This window comes from Nerophis ophidion, linkage group LG07 (genome assembly GCF_033978795.1).
Source record: "Nerophis ophidion isolate RoL-2023_Sa linkage group LG07, RoL_Noph_v1.0, whole genome shotgun sequence".
Lineage (NCBI taxonomy): Eukaryota > Metazoa > Chordata > Actinopteri > Syngnathiformes > Syngnathidae > Nerophis > Nerophis ophidion.
Window position 1 is genome coordinate 47,415,081 of NC_084617.1, and position 20,207 is coordinate 47,435,287.

Below are 20,207 nucleotides of genomic sequence, written 5' to 3' on the forward strand. Positions count from 1 at the left end.
GAATACGATGATTTGCAAATCCTTTTCAACCCATATTCAGTTGAATGCACTACAAAGACAAGATATTTGATGTTTTAACTCATAAACTTTTTTTTTTTTTTGCAAATAAAAATTAACTTAGAATTTCATGGCTGCAAAACGTGCCAAAGTAATTGGGAAAGGGCAAGTTCACCACTATGTTATATCACATTTTCTTTTAACAACACTCAATAAACGTTTGGGAACTGAGGAAACTAATTGTTGAAGCTTTGAAAGTGGAATTCTTTCCCATTCTTGTTTTATGTAGAGCTTCAGTCGTTCAACAGTCCGGGGTCTCCGCTGTCGTATTTTACACTTCATAATGCGCTACACATTTTCGATGGGAGACAGGTCTGGACTGCAGGCGGGCCAGGAAAGTACCCGCACTCTTTTACTACAAAGCAACGCTGTTGTAACACGTGGCTTGGCATTGTCTTGCTGAAATAAACAGGGGCGTCCATGATAACGTTGCTTGGATGACAACATATGTTGCTTTAAAACCTGTATGGACCATTCAGCATTAATGGTGCCTTCACAGATGTGTAAGTTACCCATGCCTTGGGCACTAAAACACTCCCATACCATCACAGATGCTGGCTTTTGAACTTTGCGCCTATAACAATCCGTATGGTTATTTTCCTTTCTGTTTTGGAAAACACCACGTCCACAGTTTCCAAATATAATTTGAAATTTGGACTCGTCAGACCACAGAACACTTTTCCACTTTGCATCAGTCCATTTTAGATGAGCTCGGGCCCAGCGAAGCCGGTGGCGTTTCTGGGTGTTGTTGATAAATGGGTTTGGCTTTGCATAGTAGAGTTTTAACTTGCACTCACAGATGTAGCGACCAACTTTAGTTACTGACAGTGGTTGTATGAAGTGTACCTGAGCCCATGTGGTGATATCCTTTACACACTGACGTCGGTTTTTGATGCAGTACCGCCTGAGGGACCAAAGGTCCATAATATCGTCGCTTAAGTGCAGTGATTTCTCCAGATTCTCAGAACCTTTTGACCGTAGATGGTAAAATCCCTAAATTCCTTGCAATAGCTCGATGAGGAACGTTGTTCTAAAACTGTTTGACAATTTGCTTACAAAGTGGTGACCCTCGCCCCATCCTTGTTTGTGAATTACTGAGCATTTCATGGAAACTGTTTTTATACCCAATCATGGCACTCACCTGTTCCCAATTAGCCTGCACACCTGTGGGATGTTCCAAATAAGTGTTTAATGAGCATTCCTTGACTTTATCAGAATTTATTGCCACCTTTCCCAACTTCTTTGTCACGTGTTGCTGGCATCAAATTCTGAAGTTAATAATTATTTGCAAAAGAAAAAAAATGTTAACCAGTTTGAACATCAAATATGTTGTCTTTGTAGCATATTCAAATGAATGTGGGTTGAAAATGATTTTCAAATCATTATATTCCGTTTATATTTACATCTAACACAATTTCCCAACTCTTATGGAAACAGGGTTTGTACATGGATGAGGTAGATTCCGTCCACTTGGTCAATTGAAAAGTAGCTCGCCTGCAGAAAAAGTGTGGCCACCCCAGCTGTAGAGATTCCACTGAGCAATCATAGATCCTTTATTTACTGTACAGAAGTATGATATTCTCAACAGCAAGTGAAAAAAAGTACATAATGAATTGTCTCAGTGTAAACTGTTTTCGCTCGGTATCGAAGCAACCGTTCCGCTCATCAGTCCGCCTTGTGGCGACGTGCTGCATGCAGTCATCTTGGTCACAGGGACCATGGGACTTTTCCTGTGATGTAACAGGAGCATCAAGCAAGAACAAAGGGGGAGCTTGTTGTTCAGCTTGTGCCTCATCCATTATGCATAAAAGGTGTACTGTTGGTTAAACACGACACATGCAAAATGTTTGACACTACGCTCTCAGTCGGGGGGGGCTTATAAGGACATTGATCATACCTTCTTCCTGAGACTCTGTAGGTCAGTGTTTTTCAACCTTTTTTGAGGCAAGGCACATTTTTTTCGGAAAACAAATCCAGAGGCACACCACCAGTAGAAAACGTTAAAAAGTGAAGCCTTACCAGGTTGTCATGCCTTATTTTGAGTTTGTTGGTGTTTTTTTGTGTGTAGTGCTTTAGTTCATGTCTTAAGCTGTTATTTTGGAGGCCCTTCCTGTTTCAAGTCTTCCTTTGAGCGCTATTCCCCGTACCTGCTTTGTGTTAGCAAGCAAGACTATCTAAGTTCTTGCTATCCTTCTCTGTGAGGTCATTGTTGATTGCCAAGTCATGTACGGAAGTACTTTGTAGATACCGTCTCTGCTTCACACGCTGCAAGTTTTTGCTGTCGTCCAGCATTCTGTTTGTTTTCTTTGAAGCCAGTTCAGTTTTACTTTCGCTTTGCATAGACGTCCCTATGATTCAATGCCTTTCCTTTTTGTTCATTTTTGGTTTAAGCGTTACATACCTTTTTACATTTTCCATATTGGGTTCACGACAAACCGTCCTCATCTCACACGACACATTTCGACTTTTACAAAGCAATTAACTACCTGCTGCCACCTACTGATATGGAATAGTATTACATGGTTAGCCTGCCGAGCTCTACACAGCACAATAAAGGAACGACACATTATTTGCAGATTCTAATTATTGATTTGCAAAAAAAATTATTTGGGGGACCAATTAGGTGAAGTTGCATCATTTCCCGCGGCACACCAGACAATATCTCCCGGCACAGTGGTTGAAAAACACTGCTGTAGGTTGCTGGGTCCAGAATGCTGATCTGTTCTGTAGACATAAACGTAGGACTGCTGTACAGTAACGTGCAGTCTGGTTGGACCAGATTGCGTTCACAGAACATGTCGAGCAATTAATTTAACAGAGTTTTTCCTTATAAAAAAATACTGATGTTAAATCTGATCAGAGCTGGTAAAAACAACTATCCCGTGCAATGTACAGTAAGTCAGGAGCTATGGCTAAGACTTATTTAGTCCGTATGTTTATAATCTCCTTGGCAGTTTGTCATGTCATTTTGTTTGGAGGCAAACTTCTGCAAAAGCTAGTGAACTATTACATCACAAAAGCTCATTTGTGTGGACAAATAATTACTTTATGAAATTGTGTTTCTGGAAGAAGGGAAAAAAATGAGGCCATATGACTTAATTAAAAGTGTTTATTGTCACCTTTGCTCACCTAATTCCACTGCAAGTCTAATTAATGGTGATATTGCTTTCTCTCCCATTATAAACCTGTTCAAAAGGGAACTTCACCAATGTTATCAGTCTGATGCAGTGCATATCTGCAGAACTTTAAAGAGCAACCACATTAAAAGTAAAATTAGTTCAATAATTAACACTCTGACTGTCAATCAAAAATGTACATTATAAGAGTTCTTAATGCTGCATTTTTTTTTAACTTCAAATGTTGTTGTACTTGTGCAATGACAATAAAGATCCATTCATCCATTTGATTGTGCCTGTTTTTTGTTTTGTTTTTAGGGAACTACTATAGATAGACCTATCATGTAAATATATTTTAGTTGAAATAATGCAAAACTTATATGACTTGTATTTTCTTCAAAAACAAAAACACAATATATATTTACACATGTGTGTATATAATCATTATTTACTTGTATTCCCATTTTATTTTCTTCCTTTCAATCGTATTGTACTGATGTACCTAATTAGGTAGCTAAGAAGTGTGATATGTTAAATGAACAAAAAATGTGATGAAAATAACGGTGATAAACCCCTGAATTTACTTGATGAAAAACATGTACCCCCATACATGGTAAATGATAAATGGGTTGTACTTGTATAGCGCTTTTCTACCCCTTTTTAAGGAGCCCAAAGCGCTTTGATAGTATTTCCACATTCGCCCATTCACACACTAATTCACACACTGATGGCAGGAGCTGCCATGCAAGGCGCTCACCAGGACCCATCAGGAGCAAGGGTGAAGTGTCTTGCCCAAAGACACAACGGACGTGACTAGGATGGTAGAAGGATTGAACCAGTAACCCTCAGTTTGCTGGCACAGCCACTCTACCAACTTCGCCACGCCGTGAATGTGAAACATTTAAAGATAACAAATAAAAACAACAACAATCATAAATATTGTTGTATTGTTTCTTCCAAATGTTAGTAAACATTGTCAATGTAAAAAAAAAAATCATTCATTTAGAGGTAAAGAAATAAAATAAAAAAGTCAATGTAAAAAAATCATTCATTTAAAAGAAATTAAATAACATAAAATAGGTCAATGTAAAAAAAAAAAACATTCATTTAGAGGAAAAAATAACATAAAAGTCAATGTAAAAAAACCCCATTCATTAAGAGGGAAAAAAGTAACAAAACAAGGTCAATGTAAAAAAACAATTTAGAGGACACAAAATAACATAAAATTGGTCAATTTAAAAAAAAAAATCATTCATTCAGAGGAAAAAAAATAACATAAAAATGTTTGAAAAAATAAATCGATGTGGGAAAAAAATCATCAAAGTAAAAACAAAAATGTAAAAAAAACTAATACAAAAAACAATGTAAAGAACAACAATATCAATGTGAAGGAATAAATTAAAAATACATCTATGATAAAACCTCATCAAAGTAAAAAAAAAAAGTCAATGTAAAACAATAATCACCAATATGAAAAAATAATCAATGTAAATCAAAATTCATCATTGTAAAAATAGTGTGCAGGAAAAATATCAATGTTAAAATGAGATTAATGTGAAAAAAAATGACCAATGTAAAAAAAAAATTCCATCCACCCATTCATTTTCTACCGCTTGTCCCTTTTGGGGTGGCTGGGGTCGCTGGAGCCTATCTCAGCTGCATTCAGGCAGAAGGCGGGGTGCACCCTGGACAAGTCGCCACCTCTTCGCAGGACCAACACAGATAGACAGACAACATTCACACAAAAACAAATTGTTAAGTGTAAAACAAATCAATGTAAGAAAAAAATCATCAGTACGAAAAAAAATGAGCACTGTTACACAGATACTGTACAAATATCGGTATGGATCGGTATCTGTATAGGACATGAAACGAGGTATCGGGCCTCCCTCCTCATGACACATTCAACCTACATCAACATATCCCAAGTAGGTCCAACAGGGAGTTAGATCAGTCAGAAGGATTGGCGGTGTTGGTAAATACTTTATGAGTATCTTTGAGACGTATCTGACACACAACAAGAACTGCTTAGTGTTCTGTCGCGATATCGAAATCTCTGAATAAATCTCCAGAGCAGCACAAACTTGACAACATCATCTCGTTTGAGTGGCAGCGTGTGTTTCCACGTCAGCCACAGCTGCAGGCCAGAAATGTGCTTGTGTTTAGAAATATGTTCCGTTTCTCCCCCACCTCCTTGACAAAACCCCCACATATTTAGAGTTAGTGACACGGGCTGTGAAGTGACGGCCAGGAGTGGTTGAACCAGCAGCCAGATCACTATCTGCAAACCACACCAGCGCGATTCGTCCACTCATTTTTCCCCGTTTTCTTCACGGCGGATGCCAGCCCTGGCACAGTTGCACTTGCTTCAGCGCCTGACGTGTTTAAACAAAGTGTGGCATGTTTAAAACAACAGAATTGTTTTGCTGAACTGCTAATTTGACTTTGACGGGGCAATCAACTACACTTGAGCTGGATCACATTTATGCATTTATGTGATCTCGTACTGAGATATCTATGAAGTTGGACAGGAAAGGTTTCACATGGCCAACTTAAACTATAGTTACTTCTCATTTTTGATAAATTGCTTTGGCTCTGGATGACACAAAAGCCACAATATGTTTTGTTTTTTTAATTCACACGCAACTACAGTATCTAATGTGTATAACTCAATGTACTGTATGTACAAAAGCCAAAACCAGTAAAGTTGGCATGTTGTGTACATCGTAAATAATAACAGAATACAATGATTTGCAAATCCTTTTCAACCTACATTCAATTGAAGTGACTGCAAAAAACAAGATACACAACGTCCAAACTAATAAACGTTGTTATTTTTTGCAAATATCAGCTCATTTGGAATGTGATGCCTGCAACATGTTTCAAAAAAGCTGGCACAAGTGACAAAAAAGACTGAGAAAGTTGAGGAATGCTCATCAAACAGTAATTTGGAACATCCCACAGGTGAACAGGCTAATTGGGAACAGGTGGGTGCCATGAAATTAAGGATTCCACCATCTACGGTCTGTAATATCATCAAAAGGTTTAGACAATCTGGAGAAATTACCGCACGCAAGTGGAAAGACAGAAAACCAACAAATGTATGCCCTTGACCTTTGATCCCTCGGGCGATACTGCATCAAAAAGCGACAAACGTGTGTAAAGAATATCACCACATGGGCTCAGGAACACTTCAGAAAACCACTGTCAGTAACTACAGCTCGTCGCTACATCTGTAAGTGAAAGTTTAAAGCTCTACTATGCAAAGCAAAAGCCATTTATCAACAACACCCAGAATTCTTTTTGCCAGCAGGCGTGACTCAAAATGAATAACTGAATGAAGCCTTCCTACACTGGTTCGCACACAAACTCATATTTAAATCGATATACAAGTTAGTAAATTGGAAAGTTCGCAAATACTGGTGTTTGCAAATCAAAGTTCCATTGTATGTTAAAAAAAATACATTTACAGTATATGTATGTATTTATGTATATATATATATATATATATCTATATATATATATATATATGTGTGTGTTTGTGTGTGTGTGTGTGTGTGTGTGAGGGGAGCTAGATGAGATGGTTCAGGCATCTGGTCAGGATGCCACCCAAACGCCTCTTAAGGCATGTCCGACCTCCAGGATGTCACGGTGAAAACCCAGGACACGTTGGGAAGATTATGTCTACCGGCTGGCCTGGGAACACCTCAGGATCCCCTGGGATGAGCAGGACGAAGTGGCTGGGCAGATGGAAGTCTGGGCTTCTCTGCTTCTCTGCTTAGGCTGCTACCCCCACGACCCGACCTTGGTTAAGCCGAATAAAATGGATGTATATATATATATATATATATATATATATATATATACATATATATATATATATATATATATATATATATATATATATATACATATATATATACATATATATATATATATATATATATATATATATATATATATATATATATATATATATATATATATACTGTATATATTTACAGTCATGGTCAAAAGTTTACATACACTTGTAAAGACCATAATTTCATGGCTCTCTTGAGTTTCCAATCATTTCTACAACTCTTCTTTTTTGTGATAGAATAATTAGGGCACATTCTTGTTGGTCAAAAAAAACGTTCATGAAATTTGGTTCTTTTATGAATTTATTATGGGTCTACTGAGAATGTGACCAAATCTGCTGGATCAAAAGTATACATACAGCAATGTATGTATACAATATGTAATATTTGGCAATGTAATATTTGGTTACATTGGTCCCTTGGCAAGTTTCACTGCAATAAGTCTCTTTTGGTCGCCATCCACAAGCTCCTGGTAAGTTTCTGGTTGAATTTTCGACAACTCCTCTTGACCAAATTGGTGCAGTTCATCTCAATTTGGTGGTTTTCTGACATGGACTTGTTTCTTCAGCATTGTTTTAACCTTAATTCTAGCCTGATTTAGCCATTCCTTTACCACTTTGGACGTGTGTTTGGGGTCATTGTCCTGTTGGAACACCCAACTGCGCCCAAGACCCAACCTCCAGGCAAATGATTTTAGGTTGTCCTGAAGAATTTGGAGGTAATCCTCTTTTTTCATTGTCCCATTTATTCTCTGTAAAACACCAGTTCTATTGGCAGCAAAACAGGCCCAGAGCACAATACTACCACCACCATGCTTTATGATAGGCTTGGAGTTCCTGGGATTAAAGGTCTCACATTTTCTCCCCCAAACATATTGCTGGGTATTGTGGCCAAACAAATTAATTTGTGTTTCATCTGACATCACATAGACAAAGAAAAGACCTTCTGGCAGAAAGTTCTGTTCTTAGATGAAAAAAAAATTTGCTATTTGCCCACAATACCCAGCAATATGTTTGCAGGAGAAAAGTGTCTATATTAGCTTTAATAGCCTACTATCAAATTTACTATTTGTTGCAGGCTGTAGCAAATCTTCGTTGACAGAAATGTTAAAATGTAATGATTTTTTTTGCCCATTTTTACAATATCAGAAACCATTAGTAAATCAGAGGCTGGAAATGAAAGGTATAAATGTGGGTGTCCAAGTTAATATTCAGCAAGCTAGGTAATGTTTGCTGTGGTCTGGAACAACATGGTCCACAAACAGCTATTTGAAATGCAGCCGATATTGCAAACAAATAATGTGTCATTAGGCATGCAAATATAAATTAAACGCAGAGGATATAAGTAAAGGAAATTAAATTATCTCAAATATAACTACAAATGAGGCATAAAGATGCAATATGTACATACAGCTGGCCTAAATAGCATGTTAGCATTGATTACCTTGCAGTCATGCACTGACCAAATATGCCTGATTAGCATTTCAACAAGTCAATGACATCAGCAAAGTGCACCTTTGTGCATTCACCCACAGAATAAAACCTTTGGAGGACAAAATGAGACAAAGTAGGAGTGGAAGATTCTACATGTAAACAAATGGTGAGTTCAAGAACTGCCAAAATTAGTAGGACAAAACAATGTTCACAAACATATTAAACAGTGGGATTTCTAACATTTGGGAAAGGTTTGCGACATGTTTGTCCTCAAACAAAAAACATACTAAAAAGAAAAAAATCCCTCTTTTTCCCTTTTCAATCCTTTTTTAAAAATGCTCCAGGGAGCCACTAGGGCGGCACTAAAGAGCCATGGGTTGCTGACTCCCGGGCTAAGAGTACACTATTGTCCAATACTGAAGTTTTAACTTTTGTAAACATTTCCATAAGTGTCCCACAAATTCCTGTCATGCGTGAGCGTGTCGCACTCATTTATGTGGAAGGTGTCGATCCGGCACACGTCAATGCCGACAATTACCATGTTAGTGGCAGGTTTGCGCTCCCTCCTCTTCCTCCTCCTCCTCCTCCCCGTCCTCCTCACGCTTTGCTACTTTGCTTCTCTTTCCAGGTGCCAACCACAGACGACCTCAAGCCTTGTGAACACTGAAAGGACCTCTCAGATGAATGGCTAGCAGGCGCCATTAGCAAAGCTACGAGACGGCGGCTGAAGGAAATTTGAAATAGGTACATGCAATCACACAGGCACCTAAAAATGACCGTGCTGCAAGGCGGCAAAGTTCATAGCTCAAAGACGGCGGCGGCTCTAGGCGTTTCATACCCCTGTATGGAATGCCATTCATATTCGCCTTGTTGCATTCGTGACTAACGCGTGACAATAAAGTGTATCCGATTTGATGATGCGAGGTCCAGGGGGGGCGGAGGGAACGCTATTAAAGATTCAAAGGTCAGGTGATGTGAAGGCGGCGCCCCAAGTCATCAGACACCAAAGTGTAATGTCCACCCGTCAAGCAGATTAGCCAACTTGATTTATTTATGAACTGATTTGATAGGCGGCTATTACCCTCCGTAACTGACTGGCGGCTTAGAGAGCATAGCTTACGCTTCACAGGTGAACTTGAAAGGAAGGAAATACTAGGACGCCGCGCGGGATCAGTTTACACGAGTACACTGCAAAGTGGGGCACATAAGGGAGACCTCTTTTAGTCATATCCTGTGATAAAAATATGAATCTTGCAACAATTAACAATTTGATTCATTTTATTCTTGAGGTGACGATTCAGAAACCATTCTTGATTCAAACAGATTCTCACAATATACAGTTGTGATCAAAATTATTCAACCCCCACACAATTTTGGTGTTTTAGCAAGTTGGACATTTATTCCGTATTTTGTTTATAGTCATATCAAATAAAGATGTGTCAAATAGACAAATGCAACTTAAATTGTAACACTGTATTTTACAAAATACCAAAAAAAGAAATGTTTGTTAATATCTCATTGACAAAATTATTCAACCCCCTAGTTACATGCATCTTTAGTACTTAGTAGAACACCCTTTGGCAGTAATGACATCCTTCAAACATGATACATAACCAGACACAAGCTTCTTGCAACGATCTACAGGTATTTCAGCCCATTCCTCTTGGGCAAAGGCCTCCAGTTCATTCATGTTCTTGGGCTTGCGTGCTGCAACTGCCTTCTTCAAGTGTCACCACAGGTTTTCTATAGGATTTAGGTCTGGCGACTGTGAAGGCCATTTCAGAGTCTTCCAGCCCTTCTTCTGCAACCACTCTGATGTTGATTTGGAGGTATGCTTGGGATCGTTGTCCTGTTGGAAGGTCCAACGTCTCCCAAGCCTCAGCTTCATCACTGACTTCATGACATTTGCAGCTAATATATCCTGGTAGGAAAAATAATTCATAATGCCTTGAACGCGCTGGAGATTCCTGATACCTGAGGCAGAGAAACAGCCCCAGAGCATGATTGACCCCCCCCCCCCCCCCCCCACCACCCCCCACCATGCTTAACAGTAGGCGAGGTGTTATTCTCTTTGTAAGCTTCATTTTTTCTCCTTCAGACATAATGTTGATTCATAGGCCCAAAAAGTTCCAGTTTTGTCTCATCACTCCATAGAAAGGTTTCCCAAAACCTTTGGGGTTTTCCGGATGATTTTTGGCATACTGGAGTCTATTTTTCTTGTGCCTGGTAGTCAGAAGTGGGGTGCGCCTGGGAGTTCTGGCATGGAGGCCTTCATCTCGTAGTGCGCGCCTTATTGTCTGGGACGAAACCTGCGTTCCCCCCTCTGCAATGTCCTGTTGTAGTTCCTCAGCTGTTACCCAGTGGTTTTTCACCACTGTACGCTTCAAATACCGGACAGCAGTTGCACACAGCATCCTCTTTCTACCACGCCCAGGTAGTGTTTCCACTGTGCCTTTAGCTTTAAACTTGCGAATTATGCTCCCAACTTTGTCTCTTGGAATATGTAATGTCTTTGTTATTTTCTTATATCCATATCCTTTCTTATGAAGAGAAATTACCTCCTCTCTTGACTTCTTTGACCACTCCGTGGACTTCACCATGTTGCAAATACACCATTGACCATCTACAAAAAGCTGAGCGTCACAGTGTTTTTCAATCAGTTTAATTGTTGCTCGTTATGGTTCTAATCACATCTACAGGTGTTTTCAACACCTGATTAAAAAGACCTTATTCAAATTCTGTTCTTAAGAGTTATGATCTTCAAGGGGTTGAATAATTTTGTCAATGAGATATTAAGAGAAATGACACTGTTTGGTATGTTACAAAATATAATGTTGTAATTCAAGTTGCATTTGTCTATTTAATGCATCTTTATTTGATATGACTATAAACAAAATACGAAATAAATGTCCAACTTGCTAAAACACCAAAACTGTGTGGGGGTTGAATAATTTTGATCACAACTGTATTATTCGTGGCTGTCAAACGATTGAAATATTTCACTGCAATTAATCACGGTAATTCGATTATTGACTCAAAATTAGTTGCGATTAATCAAAGATAAATGTAATTTTTTTTGTCATTATTAAGTGTACCCTGGACAGATCATTTTTACGTTTTTATTGGACGATTAGTTTGATTTCATCAAATGTTTTTAAACATGCCTTTTTAAACAGTTCAACACAAAAATGACAAACCAGTTTTACTGAGAATATAAGATAAAATAACTGGAGTGCATTGTTGTCTTGACATATTTTGTATTTTGTGGAAATACTTAATTTGTATTGCTGCTGTAGGAGCACTTGCATTCAGAAGAGAGGAGCTATACTTTCATCTTTAGATACCAGTTGCATGCATTAAAAACACAAAATGTGGATTGCTACGGTCATGATTTGATTGTCAAAGATGTTTGGTATGTAATCTGTGATATTATTACTTCCTGAATAAATGTTCAAGCTCCTCTCTGAGCTACCACCTTATCGTGGTAGAGGAGTTTGTGTGTCCCAATGATCTTATGAGCTATGATGTCCGGGGGCTGTGAGGGATCAGACCAAGAGCCGCTCGAAGACCTCTATGAAGAATACAAACGAAGGACCCAGATTTCCCTGGGGCCCCACTTTGGAGCCAGGCCCGGAGGTGGGGCACGATGGCGAGCACCTGGTGGCCGGGCATGTACCCATGGGGCCCGGCCAGGCACAGCCCGAAGAGGCAACTTGGGTCGCCCCTCCAATTGGCTCACCACCCATATCAGGGGACATAGAGGTTGGATGCAATGTGAGCTGGGCGGAACCCGAAGGCAGGGCACTTGGGGATCCGATCCTCAGCTACATAAGCTAGCTCTTAGGACGTGGAACGTCACCTCGCTGGGGGGAAGGAGCCTGAGCTAGTGCGCGAGGTGGAGAAGTTCCGTCTTGATATAGTCGAACTTAAGGGCTCTGGAACCAGTTCTCTTGAGAGGGACTGCATTCTCTTCCACTACGGCTTTGCCAGCAGAGAGAGGCGACGGTCTGGGGTGGCAATTTTTGCTGCCCCCCGGCTCAAAGCCTGCACGTTGGAGTTAAAACCAGTTGACAAGAGGGTAGCTTCTCTCCGCCTTCAGGTGGGGGGACGGGTGCTGACTGTTGTTTGCGCTTACGCGCCAAACGGCAGCTCAGAGTAAACACCCTTTTTGGATTCACTTGAGGGAGTACTAGAGAGGGCTCCCCCGCGTGAATCCCTCGTTTTTTGTTTTTTTTTATCTGTGTCAGTATAAATATTCACATTTCAGTCTACAAGAATTCCACTTTCAACTACAGAAAACATGTTGCAATAAATTGTATATTATTTTTTTGTTTTACACACGCACGCTCAAGTCAACAACAATTGCAGTGTAAGAACCATGAAAACATCGCTACTAAATAAATTAGAAGTTACTCACAAGCAGAGGTGGGTAGTAACGCGCTAAATTTACTCCTTAACATTTATTTGAGTAACTTTGGGGATACATTGTACTTCTAAGTGTAGATTTAATGCAACGTACTTTTACATTTAATTGAGTATATTTATAGAGAAGAAAATATACTTTTACTCCACTCCATTTATCTACATTCAGCTCGCTACACGCTACCGATTTTTATCGATCTGTTAATGCACGCTTCTTTTTGTTCTGTCAGACAAACCTTCAAAGTAGGATCTATCGCATGCCTGCGTTTCACCAATCAAATGCAGTCACTGGTGACGTTTGACTCCGTTTCACCAATCAAATAGAGCCAGGCCATGATTAACTGCACTTTTTTTTATAAACCTTCATTCATAGATTTCAACATTTACAAATAGTTGTAAATAATAATCAAAATGAGTACAAAAACAGTACAAATCAGCGCCAGGGGTTGTAAATTCAAAGTAACTAAAATAGAATGCAAAATATATATATATATATATATATATATATATATATAGTAAAGAAAGTGCAAAGCCATAGGCTCACTCACTCTCAGTAAATAACTTAAATTTGGAACACAGCATCATTGTTTTCACAGCTTTTTTGTTGTTAGAGGTAGAGTGATTTAATGATTTAAAGGCACAAAAACAGGTCGGGTATTGAGAAACGTACATTTATGAATATAAAACTTAGCCAACAGTATAATGAAGTTGCAAAGGTAAAATACATTTTACTTTTTTTTTTCAATACAGTGTAAAACCAAATATTTATTATTTAATATATATTATTGTCTTAGTTGCTTAAGAGATATTCCTGGCTCTGAATTTGTTCATTGCTATTTTTATGTTTTTGTGCATTACTTGTTGCCGTCATCATTAAACGAACAGGTTACTCATCAGTTACTCAGTACTTGAGTAGTTTTTTCCCAACATACGTTTTACTTTTACTCAAGTAAATATTTGGATGACTACTCCTTACTTTTACTTGAGTAATACATCTCTAAAGTAACAATTCTCTTACTTGAGTACAATTTCTGGCTACTGTACCCACCTCTGCTCGAAAAGTTATCGAATACTTGCATAGTTTTTTCACTAAATACGTACTTACTCCTACTCATGTAATTATTTTGATGACTACGTTTTATTTTTACTTAAGTCATATTATTCTAAAGTATCGGTAATCTAACTTGAGTACAATTTTAGGTACTCTACCCACCTCTGTATTCTGTATATCACATCTCGTACGAGTTAATGGCATTCATAACTTTGCATGGCAATGTTTTTAACCTTCTGTAATTATCAATCGAGTGTAATTTTTAACCTGTGTAACATTTTGTAATTGCGGACGATCAATCAGAACAGGTTATAAAAGAATATACATTTTGTTTCTGTGGAGGTTCCTTTCTTCCTCCTTCAGGGTTCGATGGACCAACGTGACCACAACACCTCGAGACGTGGGTTTTAACAGGAGAGTTTTTTCATTTTTCGTTTGTTGTCGTTTTCAAGTTTCTTCTGTTTGCTTTTCAGCAATCTGGTCTCGTTGTCAAAGTTTCTTCTTTTTGCTTTTCAGCAATCTGGTTTTGTTGTCAAAGTTTCTTCTGTTTGCTTTTCAGTCATCTGTCTCTACTGCTCCCTCTATCTCCTCCACTCATGGTCTCCGGCGCTACTCATAAAGGAACAGATGATTATATAACTCGTTCCCGCTGAGATATCCACTCACCTGTTGGCTGCTTCATGGCTAACCCCTGCACACACCCTGCCCGCATGGAATGCGTGGACCACACCCCTCTCCACATGACTCCACCGCCAGACTCAGGCCGGGCACCTGTCCAGCCACGCCCACTCCCCGCCACCCTCCCTCCCCATGGCGGGCGAGAGAGGAAGTCGGCCACGGCCATCTGTGCGCCCGGCCTGTGGACCACCCGGAAGTTGTAGGGTAGCAATGCAAGGTACCACCAGGTGATCCGCGCATTGGCGTCCTTCATGCCGTGGCGCCACTGGAGAGGTTTGTGGTCCGAGCAGAGACTGAAGGCACGCCCCAACAGGTAGTAGCGGAGGGCCCCGACTGCCTACCGGATGGCTAGGCACTCCCTCTCAAACGTGCTGTACCTTTTCTCCCGGTACGGTAGTTTCCGGCTGATGTAAAGCACGGGGCGGTTGACGCCCTCCACCCGCTGGGTCAGCACCGCCCCCAGTCCCCGGCCCGTCGCGTCCGCCTGCAGACAGAAGGGGATGTTAAAATTTGGCATGTGCAGCACCGGCTCCTCACAGAGTGCTTTTTTACCTCCTCGAACCACCGCTGGCCCTGCTCCGTCCATATCTGGAGCACCGTTTCGGGTGAGGTCAGTCAGTGGGCTGGTCAGGTCTGCAAACCGGGGAATAAATCGGTGGTAATATTCCGCCAGTCCCAAAAACTGCCTCACCTCTTTTTTTGTCTTGGCGGGCGGACAGGCCGCAATCGCCGCTGTCTTGTCGACTTGTGGCCGCAGCCTTCCCCCCAAGAGGTAACCCAGGTACTGTACTTCCTTCCGGCCAACTGCACACGTTGCCGAGTTGGCGGTGAGCCCTGCCCGCCTCAGGGACTCGAGCACCGCCCCCACCCGCTGCATGTGTTGTTCACAGCTGCCACTTTGAATGATGACATCATCCAAATAGGCAGCTGCGTATGCCACGTGGGGTCGCAGCACCCGGTGCATGAGGCGCTGGAACGTGGCGGGCGCACCGAACAAACCAAAAGGAAGTGTCACAAATTGGTACAAACGTTCCGCAGTGGAAAAGGCCGTTTTTTCTCGGGACTGTGGTGACAAGAGAATCTGCCGGTAGGCCTTGGTTAAATCCAGTGTCGTGAAAAAACGAGCAGTGCCTAGTCGATCCAGTAGCTCATCGACCAGGGGCATTGTGTATGCATCAAAAGGTGACACCGCTTTTACCTTGCGGTAATCCACACAGAACTGTAGAGTCCCATCCTTCTTCTCCACCTGAACAATGGGGCTGCACCACGTTCTTTTACACCCATCTCAAGCATGGTTCTTAATACCTCCCGAACCACTTTGCGTTTGTGTTCGGGAAACCGAAATGGCCAAGACCGCACCGTAAACCCCGGGCTGGTCTCAATATGATGTTGAATGAGATTCATCCGGTCGGGTCATGAGGAGAACCCATCAGAGAAGCGGCGCTGTTATTTAGCAACATCCGCTCTCTGTGCTAACGTGAGCTGCTCGTCATAGGTAAGATGAGGGGGTGGGCTAGAGTGCGGGACCTCAGGACCCAGCTCCTCCTCCTCCCTCACTACTGTCAGAGCCTCTCTCCATGCCTTCAGCAGGTTCAGATGAGTGTCTCCGCGCTGGTCCGAGCAATGAACCTCATAATCGACATCACCTACTTGCCGTGTGACCTCAAAGGGTCCTTGCCACTTTGCAAGTAATTTGGAACTTGAGGTTGGAGGCAATACAAGCACGTTTTCTCCCGGTGTAAATTTGCATAGTTGGATCCCCTTGTTGTACGTGCGCTGTTGACGCTCTTGGGCATGGAGCAAATTTACACGTGATAAGTGCACCACCTTGTGGAGTTTTGCTCGCATGTCCATGACATACTGGATTTCATTCTTGCTGGAGCTTGGACCTGCCTCCCAGCTTTCTTTAATAACGTCCAGTACACCGCGAGGCCTCCGGCCATAAAATAACTCAAAAAGGTGTAAAACCTAGGGAAGTCTGGGGTGCCTCCCGCATCGCAAACATTAGGGGTTCCAACCATTTATCCCAATTTTGTTTGTCCTCGTGTCGGAACTCGATAATGGTTTTCAGCGTTCTATTTAATGCTCCACCAGCCCATCCGTTTGCGGATGATAAACACTGGTGCGAATGGCCATGATTCCCAATAACCCGTATAGTTCCTTTATCGTGCGTGACTTAAAGGACGTGCCCTGGTCAGTCGGAATCTCTTTCGGGATTCCGACTCGGGAGATGACCTGAAACAGCGCTTGCGCAAAACTCTTGGCAGAGATGGAGCGCAGCGGCACTACTTAGGGGTAACGCGTTGCGTAATCCACCAGGACTAACATAAAGCGGTATCCCCGTGTGCTCGGGGAAATGGTCCGATGAGGTCCATTCCAATTCTTTCAAACGGGACATCTATGAGTGGTAATGGGCGCAAGAGGGCCTTCGGGATGGCCGCTGGGTTTACCAGCTGGCAGTCCGGGCAGGTAGCACACCAACGGCGCACGTCTGCCCGGAGGCCTGGCCAATAGAATCGGAGCATGACCCGATTAAGTGTCTTATCATACCCCATATGGCCAGAAAGCGGGTTAAGATGTGCCGCCTGGAAAATCATTTCCCGGCCGCCCTTTGGCACCAACAACTGGGTGTGTTCATCCCCGGTCTGAGTGTCACGGCTCACTCGGTATAACCTATCACGAATAATTGAAAAATGGGGAAATACCCGCGCTTGCCCCGGGCACACCAGCTGACCGTCAATGTAATCAACCTGGTCCCAGGCCGCACGCAGGGTTTCATCACGGGACTGCTCGAGGGGAAAATCCTCCGTAGGCTGCAATCGGGGGGCCGGGGGGGCCTCCCGCGAAGCCCCCGATAGTTACCGCTCGGCAGCCCCGGATGAAGCCGTGTCGCCACTAAGAACCGCGCGGATACTCCCCCCTCCTACTGTCCGTAAACGCATCCCCACACATTGTGTCACTAGATGGTTAAACCCCGGCCAAATCGTTCCGAGAATTATGGGGTGTGTAAGGTGCATGCTTGCGGCAACCTTGACACTATGCTTTTGCCCCTTATACCAAATTTCCACTGGCACAATCGGGTACTCGTGCACACCCCCATGAATACATCTGCTTTTACCCCGTGTTGCCTGCCTCAACAACACCGGGTCGAACCAGGTTCTGGTGAATCATGGACTGTTTGCAGCCCGAATCCACCACCGCCCGGTATGTACTCCCTTGTACCCTTACCGGGACACAGTACGTCTTTCCCCGGGAGGCGGGTGCTGGGGGTCCGAAAACCCGCATCACCTGCCCTACCTACATTAAGGAACACTCCCGGCGCACGTGGCCGGGCTGACACTGGCCCTGGTGTTCGAGGCGCGATCTGCGAGGGAAGCACTCTCTCCGCAGCGCCGGTACCCTGGAACGCACAAGCAGAGGAGATATTATATCCCCGTGTCCCCCCCCCTCGTTGGGTGTGTATGTGTGCGTGACTGGGTGCATGTTTGTGTGCTTTTGATCTGATTGTTCGAGGCGGGGACCTGCTTGCTGACTGCAGGTGGTTCAGCCGGTCGGGATCGCTGCTCCGGAGTTGTCCCTTGCGGTGGCAGAAGGTGTCGGCAGGGTGCTGGAGTGGGCCTTTCGGCCGTCTTCGTAGTCACCTCCCGGTGGACAGCAAGGTGATCCTCTGCCAGAGTCACGGCCATCTTCACGTCGGTGGAGCGGTGGTACCTGACCCATGCAGCGGTCCTGGGCGGGATGGCGTTGACGTATTGTTCCATAATAATATACTCTAGTATTTTTGGATCTTGTCCATTCGGCTGAAGCCACCTGGTCGCCGAGTCCCTCAGCTGCTGCGCCAGCACGAACGGGCAGTCCTCCGGGCCCAGTTTCATGGCTCGGACCTTCTTTCTATGGTACTCTGGGCTGCTGCCGACCCGATCCAGGATGGCGTGGCGAAGGTTGGGGTACTGCATTCGGGCGGCTGTCGGGAGACTCAACGCCGCCTGCTGTGCCCCCCCCACCAGGAGCGGCAGCAGCTTCACGCCCCATTCTTCCTCCGGCCACTTGTAAGAGGTCGCAGTGGCCTCGAAAATGCATCGGGGTCCTCCTTTTCCACCATGCGCTGCATGTACCCCGTCACTTCCGCACCTGATGTGCTTGCTCTGCTCATTAATGTTTGCAGCAGCTGGGTCTGCTGCTGGCTAGCCCCTGACACCTCGGCCAGCACTCGCCGAGCGCCTCCAGGGGGCTTGTGGTAGACACTACCTTGGTCCAGTTGGTTGGGCGCCAGTTGTGGAGGTTCCTTTCTTCCTCCTTCAGGGTTCGATGAACCAACGCGACCACAACACCTCAAGACATGGGTTATAACATTTTTCGTTTGTTGTCGTTTTCAAGTTTCTTCTGTTTGCTTTTCCGCAATCTGGTCTCGTTGTCAAAGTTTCTTCTTTTTGCTTTTCAGCAATCTGGTTTCGTTGTGAAAGTTTCTTCTGTTTGCTTTTCAGTCATCTGTCTCTCCTGCTCCCACTATCTCCTCCGCTCATGGTCTCCGGCGCTGCTAATAAAGGAACAGGTGATTAGATAACTCGTTCCAGCTGAGATATCCACTCACCTGTTGGCTGCTTCATGGCCGGCCCCTGCACACACCCCGCCCGCAGGGAACGCGTGGACCATGCCCCTCTCCACATTTCAATATGCAAGAAAATATTTTTTGGGCTAGAAATATCACAGATTATATTACAAAACCTCTTTGACAAAGCCATGATCGTAATTAGATGCGTAGCGCTGTAATTGTGAAGCCGGAAGTGTGTAATTGGCATTAGAAGAGGTGTCTTGTCATGTTTTGACGATGTTTAAGTGTCAGATAAAAGTGACTCCAGACTTCCTGTCTACCGTATAACTCATTTACCATTTACCATTAATAGAAAATATGACAAATGCTAAAATTACGGCAAAAACCACACCGTACGAAAAGATAGGCTTACAATAACAAGGGTAGCACGGTATATGCATATGTTTGTTCTGTTGGTTGCACTAAACTAAAATATGTCATCTGAGGTTGCCATGGCAATAACAACGGCGATACTACCGTCATTAGTACAAATCAGAGTAACCAAGCTGTTACTTCTAAGAAGGATTACCACGTATAATTGCTTTAATCTGTCACATTGTATGAGCTTTGGCTGATTAAAAACTCAACAAGGAGTGCTGATGTGATGGCGTAACACTCGAACCATCCCAAATTTTCCCGTTTGACAGCCATATAATATTAGAATAATAGAGCCAGATTATTACAAGGCCTATCTGGGATTCATCTCGGTACGTAAAGCCATTGTGATGCCTGTCTGCCTCTTATCTGAAGTGGCAAACTTGCTGCTTTAATTGTTATCTTCACACCAGTAGAGTGGATGTTTTGAAATCATTCGGGTGGATGGATAAGGGCCTGGTAATTCCCCATGCTTACTGTCTGTGTCAGGCCTTATCATCAGCAGATAGGAGGCTTCTTGCACTGTGATTGGCGCCGTACAAGAGGAGGGGAAGCTTTCTTTTTGGGGTCGGGGAGTGTCGGGACCACCAGAGAGAGGGAAAGACGAGTTGTTTCAGCAACGTT

The 20,207-nt window shown here is 42.9% G+C and overlaps 1 protein-coding gene across 12 annotated transcripts in view; it reads left to right on the forward strand.

Moving 5' to 3' along the window:
• mef2cb (myocyte enhancer factor 2cb) overlaps window positions 1-20,207 on the forward strand; it is a 209,710-nt gene that overhangs the window by 23,918 nt on the left and 165,585 nt on the right. For all 12 annotated transcript variants that reach the window (XM_061906281.1, XM_061906283.1, XM_061906284.1 and 9 more), the window contains exon 2: window positions 9,095-9,210. The gene's annotated coding sequence lies outside the window, so the exon portion shown is untranslated. The remainder of the gene's footprint in view (window positions 1-9,094; window positions 9,211-20,207) is intronic.